Source organism: Macrobrachium nipponense, chromosome 1 (assembly GCF_015104395.2).
Source record: "Macrobrachium nipponense isolate FS-2020 chromosome 1, ASM1510439v2, whole genome shotgun sequence".
Lineage (NCBI taxonomy): Eukaryota > Metazoa > Arthropoda > Malacostraca > Decapoda > Palaemonidae > Macrobrachium > Macrobrachium nipponense.
The window spans coordinates 132,844,697-132,852,969 of NC_087200.1; positions in this window are offsets into that span (position 1 = coordinate 132,844,697).

The window sequence follows — 8,273 nt, forward strand, 5'->3', positions numbered from 1 at the left end:
TTATACAAATATATATTACTTTGTAAGGACGACATTCAGGCGAATGTTCGTCCTTCCATTGTAAAGATCTGTATATCCATATATCCTCTCTTTTCTTCCAGGAACTAGGATGTAGAGCCTTTATGTAATATTCCTCATGTATTTTCGTCTGTAATATTATTCATGTATTTTCGCGTGTGATTGACAGACACTACGCTTCCGTCCACACGCCACCTTATGTACAGCCTCATTTGCAGAATAAAATTAGCTCGCTCGCTCTCCTCGTATTGCTCAGACCTCATAATTGGTAACCCCGGAGTAGGTGAACCAAGCGGTTTTGGCTTTGCCATTAAGGGACTAATTACCACCGGTCACCTTCAGACAACCTTTAACGGACCCATACGACGCCTAGTCTAGGTTCTCTGGTACTGCTCAATGCCATTTATGGACTCACAACGGCATTTCTTCACAGAAGTGGTTTGGTGTTCAGTCTTATCGTTTGGCCCGCCATTCACGACTTCTTGTCAACCATAAGCGTGAGTCTGACAATACGATGGAGAGTTCAGTGCATTCACTCGACTTCTATGTGTCTGCCTCGACCCCATAATTGGTGAGACGACCATTCTTCGCGCTCGAGAGCCTCCTCGACGCCCGTACCCACACCCCCGGATGACTGCACCGTCGGAGCCCTACCAAATCCAGCTGCCGCCCTTCTGCAGTGAGGACGTCGCAACATGGCTGCAATGGGCACAACTACAGTTCCGGCTCCACAGCATTACCCGGGACAGCACCAAGGCGGACCTCATCGCCGGCACCCTCACAGCGAATGCCTTCAAACGCCTTGCCCCATGTATGCAAAGCCATCCTGGGGAGCTACCCTACAAAGGCCTGAAGAGGGAGCTCATCCAGGTCTTCTCCCTCCCAGTTCCCCTGCGAGCTGCCCAAATTTTCGACCTCGTGGTCAACCCCACGACCACCTCGGATCCCAGAATGGCCTGGCACAAGCTTCAGGACCTGGTCCTCCTGCCGCACCAAGGACATAGGCAGGAGGTGAGCATCCTCTGTCAACTCTTCCTTCGTCAGCTCATGCCCAAAGTCCGAAGCCAGATCCCTAATGCTGAGACCATGGAGATGGAAAGTCTGGTGCAGCGGGATTTCGCGCTGTTTACCACCACCCAAGTTGCAAAACTCTCCCCTCCTTAGTCAGCCAACAGCCTACAGCAGGAGGACATGGTTGGTGCAGCATACCAGCAATCATTGAAGGCCCTCCCAGATGTTGGGTGGCACCGCTTCCACGGCCAGTTTAGCAGCAAGGCACGGAAGTGCAAGCGTCCTTGTTCATTCTGCCCTTCAAAAAAACGACAGAGGCAGCGCCCAAAAACAAGCCCCAATGGCAGCAGCAGTAACGAAGTTCCAACCCAGGGGCTTCTATGTCCAGGACAACATCTCTGGCCTCAGGATGGTGGTTGACACTGGTGCCATGCAGTTGGTGTTCCCTTCATCTGCAAAGGATCGCAGCTTTGTTCATCCGCACCTATGGCACCAGGGCCCAGACCATCGCGTTCCTGGGCCGGACCTACACCTGGCCCTCCATCCTCGATGACGTATGGACCAATCTCCTGTGGGCGGACTTCCTCACCCACCACGGCCTCTTGGTGGACATGGCCCGCCAGCACCTTCTCGATACCAAGACGTGCCTCTATCACCCACTCTCCAGAGGACCAAGCACACCCACCATCTGCTCCATCCTTCCCCACCACAGATACACCTTCTTTCTCCAGAAGTTTCCGGACGTCTTCTGCCCTGAGCTTCGCCAGGTGGCTGGGGCCACGCCCCAAGCACGGTGTCTTCCACCATATTGAGACCAAAGGCCCCCCGACACACACCAAGTTCTGCTGCCTCCCGCCGAAGCTCCTCCAGGAAGCCAAGACTGCGTTCAAAGAAATAGAGAAGATGGGGATCTGTAAAAAGGCAGCGAGTCCGTGGGCATCCCCCCCTCCACATGGTGAAGAAGGCAGACGGTATGTGGAGGCCCTGCAGTGACTATCAGCACCAAGGTCTTCTTCAAGATCGAACTATTAAAGTCATATTTTCAAGTCCCTGTCCATCCTGATGATCTTCCAAAGATGGCGATCATCATGCCCTTCGGGATCCTTCATGTTCACCTTCTCCATTTTCAGCTTGGACAGCATCCTCGGTGACTTACCCTTCTGCGTCTGCTACATGGATGATATTCTTATCTTTTCCAGATCGCCAGAGGAGCAACTGAAGCACGTCCTGGCCGTCCTCAAGCACCTTCAAGAGAATGGACTTGTCATCCATTTTGAATGTACCTTTGGCGTCGAGAAGGTGGATTTCCTTGGCCACGAAATTATAGCAGCAGGAGTTTGTCCCATGATGTCAAAGGTGGCTGCAGTGGAGAAGTTCCCAACATATATGACCATCAGGGCCCTCCACAAATTCATCAGGATTGTGAATTATTATCGAACGTTCATCCCGGACATTGCCTGCACCATGAGCCCTTTGACCGAGGTCCCCAAGGGCAAACCTAAAAGTTGAAATGGGGAGAAGACCAGCAGCTCGCCTTTGCTGAACCAAGTCTTCCTTCAGCAAGGCCATCTCCCTGGCTCACCAGGCCCCCACTGCACCTCTGACGCTCACCACCGATGCCAGCAACATCATGTGCTGCGCTGTCCTGGAACAGCTGGTCAAAGGAGTCCCTACACTGCTAGTCTTTTTTAGCAAGAAGCTCAAACCCGCTGAGACTCGCTACAGCACATTCAATCGCGAGCTCCTTGCCATCTACCAAGCTGTCCACCACTTCGAATATCTTCTGGAGGGCGTCCCTTCACCATAAGGACGGACCACCAGCCGCTGGTCTATGCCTTTGTCAAGGTGGGCGACGCTTGGTCTGCGAGGCAGCAACATCATCTTGCAGCCGTCTCTGAGTTCGGGTGCTCCATCGAGTGTGTCCCCAGCGGATGAAATCCCGTAGCGATCAACTTCTTTCACCTCGGCGTTGACTATAAAGACCTAGCATGTGAACAAGCCACCAACCCCAAAGTACCAGCATACCGGACCGCCATCACCGGCCTTTGCTGGGAGGACATCCCTCTCGGCCTCTCCAGGATGACATTCCTCTGTGATACCTGCACAGGACACTCTCGCAGGAAACAGGTGCTCGACATCATTCATGCCCTCTCGCACCTGTTGCCCCGCACGACAACCAGGCTCCTGATGGAAAAGTTCGTGTGGCACAGCATCAGAAAGGACACTTGGGAAGGGTCAGAAACTGCATCGCATACCAGAATAGCAAGATAGGAAGGCGCACTGAATCAGGGATAGCTCTTTTACCCAGCCCAGGTGAAGATTCGGACACATCCACTTCGATGTCGTCGGGACTCTTCCTCCATCCGATGGTGCAACCAGATACTCCTGACAGTGATCAACTGGTCTACCAGGTGGCCTGAGGCCACACCAATGTCAGAAGCCACTGCAGACACCTGTGCTGAAGCCTTCCTGACCAGCTGGATCAGCCGCTTCGGAGTGCCTGATGACATCACGACAGACCGAGGACTGCCTTCACGTCACAGCTCTAGTTTTCCCTGGCACGCCTGATGGGGACCAAGCACCACACCACGATGTCCTACAATCCCACAGCCAACGGCATGGTGGAAAGTGTCCACCACTCCCTCAAAGCTTCCTTAATGGCATGCTGTCAGGGCCCCGATTGGAAAGCACAGCTTCCCTGGGTCCTCCTCAGTCTCTGCACCACCCCAAGAGCCAATGGTGACCCTTCCCCAGCAGAGAAGGTGTACAGGGAGACCCTGACAGTGTCAGGCAAATTCTTCCCCACTGACAGCAATGATCCTGATATTCCTCTGCCTAGGTTGCATGCAGTCGCCCGAAAGTTCGTTCCCTGCCGAGAGACGTATGTCGACAGGACGAAGCAGTTCCATCTGCGAGCCCTGGACTCCTGCAGGTTCGTCTTCGTGAGGAACGACACCACCCACCCGCCCTTAACGAGGCCCCCAACGAGTCGTCCGTCAGGAGAAGGCCTTCCTCCTCAATCGGCGGCCGCAAGGATTGGGTCTTGATAGATTTTGGGGGGGGGGGGGGGGGGGGGGGGGGGGCAGTATTTGTAAGGACAACTTTCGGGCGAATGTTTGCCCTTCCATCGTAAAAATCTGTATATCCATATGTTGTCTCTTTTCTTCCAGGAACTAAAATGTAGAGCATTTTACGACCTTTCATTTGATGTATATATGTAAGGAATCCGTCCCTTCTATGTAATATGTATTTTCGCCTATGAAGCAACATATGCACAGTGGGGCCCCTGTCCCTTTTGTTTATGTTTGTTTGTGTGTGCATGATGGACATTTCCGTCTGCACGCAGCCTTATGTACTGCCACATTTGCCAAATAAAGTTAGTTCGCTCGCTCTCCTCATATTGCTCAGACCTCATAACTTCACCTGCTAAGGGGAGGCTCCAGAGGAATGACAACATATACAGTCACTGTATTATTCATAATTAATCTAATGAATAGCAGATGAACTCTCTGCTTCAGATACCTACACAAAGGGGTCATTATAGCAGTGGTGAACCACCCTGCAGACACTTGTGCCATACATCCCATCTCGCATGCATTTTCGGGCTTCCTGGATATTAAGGACCTACCTAATTTACTCCCAAATACTAACAGGGATCTAGAGCTTTCATTCTCTTATTTTTCAAACTAACATACATCTTCTTATGTTTTTCGTCACATTTACACTCAGCCAAAGTAGAACTTTTGACAAAAAACTAGTTGTTGCAGTACTATTTTTTTTTTATTCTTTTTTTCTAGGTATGAGCAGATTGGTCTAATTTTACTTTAATACAAGTTCTAGGAATCTTTTTTTTTGCTTTGTTCCTAAGTCTTCCTGATACGTTTAGTATGAAAAGTATGCCAAAATACATAAATTCACTGTTACGGAGATATTAAGCCAACAGTGTTACCCAAGTGGGCATTTCAAAGTTGTTTAACATTCAAGCAAGTGAGTAAGGATGGAGGATGGCTGGATTGTTTGGAACATTTTTTACTATTTTCATCTAAAAAGTTGGTACATGAACAATACTGAAACCCGAGTGGTTCTCTCGTTCTCCGTTTCACCAGTTAAGTTGGATTTTGGAATTCAGTCACCGATTTAAAAAAAAAAAGCAGTTTAAGTACTTTATCAAATGAATCCTTGGAAGCACACTTGCACCTCCAGTGACGAAGGTATTTTGGTTACATAGCAATTTCACAGTAATTCTTATACTCCACAGCCACTGGGCAATTAATTTCCTTTAGGAACATTCAGTCCTGCATAATTCTTTAGACTGCTTGAGATTCAATTCTTCCTTACTTTCATTGGACAGCCACTCACGGTATTTTAACCATTTGGTGAAAATAACTAGAAAGAAATAAACAGGTAGGTTACGAAAGAGTAATCAATTTCAAAGGAACTTTCCTAAAGGTTCAAATCTTCCAATGTGGATATTGATTTTTGTACATCACTGGCTAAGGGATGCGACCAATACTTTGTTTTTTAATATACTTTCTCTAATCAAGAATTTACTGGTGGCCAAAGTGTTGACATCGAAATAGACGGACTGCATTTTGATATGTGTAAATTCAATCAAGGAAAGACTGAGTGATATTTTTGTGCTTGAGAGCCTGCAAGAGAATCTAAAAAGGTTATTTTGAGCCACTTGAAAGCATAATGCTGCCATCTTGGTGCATTTAGTTGAAAAACATATTAAGCCTAGCAGCATTATTAGAAGTGATTGATGTTCTGTTTACAGGTCTTTCATGTCTAAGTTACATGTACCAGAAAGTATATATATATATATGCTATAAAAGGTTATATGGCATGTGCCAGGATTCAAACCAATGCCTTTTGAATACTGTGCAGAGATGACAAGGATCTACCCATTCATATATATATATATATATATATATATATATATATATATATATATATATATATATATATATATATATATACAGAGCTACCCACTTATCTAAGTCATCCATAGGCTATATGTAAAGATTGCATTTTCTACGAAGAAACTTTATTTTCTGAAACTTCTTTTTTTTTTTTTTCCCCGTTAAGCATTTGGCTATTGAAAAAGAGGCCGATATTCTTACAGATTTTGTTCAACCTTCAATCTACCTAACCTAAGTAACCGAAGACCTTTCGAAATAATTTTGTATTTATTATCATTATTATATAATAGAAACGTTGCTCCCCGGTTGACCTTGGAAATCTGGCCCCTATGGTGAAACTCGACCTTATCAAAATTAAATTTTCCCCAGCCAGCTGGCAGGTGTTATATGGTGGGATGTCTTAATGATACAGCCAATAAAATAGCATTATATTATTGTGTTACACTCTTGCTGGGGTAGGCACGAGTCAGTCCGTGATGTAAACAACATGGGAATATAACAATGGTTTCGTACATCAAAACACGTCATCATACTGAAACATCCCCCTTTTCATAAAAAGAAAAATGACATTACACCTTTCTTATGCAGATTCGTACATCAAAACAAAGTCGTCATATTGAAACATCCCCCTTTTCATAAAAAGAAAATTACAGTACATTTTCCTTATGCGACACAACTGACTCATTTTGGGAAAACATGCTATCAAAATCTGAAACAAACTTGACTCTGTATAACATAACGCACAACTGAATATACTACATCATGGAAAAACATTTATGCATGAACATTTTATCTGCAGTACTTCTAATTTAACTCATATGGGCTTGATAATGTTTCGTTTGGGTCTTTCACTTGGGACAGAGGCTATGGGGTGCCTTACAGGTGATGAAGGGATCACTGGCTGCATTGCAGGTAGATGATATATAATATTCTTCTGCTCATCAAAACTGACAGACTTAGGACGTGCCTTGTTGTTATCTTGCACAGTTGCATCACTATCAGTGTCTTCAGCTGGAAACTCTCTGAATGTAAATTGTTTTACAGCATTCCTTGAAAGTTCCTTCAAAAACTTTCGGTTTCTTCTTATTTCACTACCATTTGGTGTTATTAAGGTATATGACCGGGGTTCCGGATTTTTTAACTTTATTGTAGCAGGAAACCAATTCTTGCCATCTTGCACAAGAACCTTCACGCCAGGTAACAACTCACTCAGCTCTGAACGTGTATGGAGATCATAATTGCTTTTAGAATTGTTACTGGTCTCCTGTAGCTTGAAGTGGTGATCCATGAGATCAAGGGTTGGCTCCACTTTAACAGGAAGGGTATTCGATATCTTCCTCCTGAATAAGAGTTCCGCAGGACTCTTCATTCCATTAGAAAGAGGGCATCCTCTGTATGCTAGTAAGGCTTTGTGGGTATTAGAACCAGACATTTTGGCTTTTCTCAATATATTTTTCCCTACACCTACCATCCTTTCAATAAATCCATTTGATTGAGCATACCTTGGGCTACTGGTGATATGGGCAATATCCCATTCTTCAACAAATCTCTTGAATTCAGCAGATGAATATTGGGGTCCATTGTCGGAGTACAGGATCTGGCTTGGGCCATGGATACTGAAAAGTTCTTCCAGAAAATTTATGACGGCTCTCGACGTGGTATCTCGGCCTAGCTGCTTAATAAAAGGCATTTTACTGAAATTGTCAGCTACAATTATAAAATTCTGGTTATCCCATTCAAAAAGATCTGTGGAAATAAATTGCCATGGAAGACAGGGGGTTGAATGTTTCAGCATAGGTTCATTTGGGTATTTTCTGGCATTTAACAGGCATTCCCGGCAATCACCTATGTGTTCAGCAATATCCTTAAACATGCCATTCCAGTACAGGCATTCCTTTGCTCTGGCCTGGCTTTTAGAGATTCCCAAATGTCCTTCGTGTATTCTCTTCAAATATTCAGTCTTCATTGATGGAGGGACTAATAGACGTTCTCCAAAGAATATAACACCATCTTCAACAGACAAGAAATCCTTCACCGAAAAATATTGGCGAATAGCCTTTGGCAGACTATTGGCTGACTCAGGCCAACCACTTGTCACTTGCCCTCGGAGTATGGAGAGCTCATAGTCTTGGTCTGTAGCTTGTTTGACTTTTTCTAACTGTCTTTGCGAGATCTATATGAGATGAACGGCTTGTTCTAGCTGGACTTCTGCTCCAGGCGATGGCTAGACTCTTGATAAATAATCTTTAAAAACTAAGTCTTTTCCTGGTTTGTACTTAATGGTTACATCATATGACTGAATGTGGAGTAACATGCATTGGA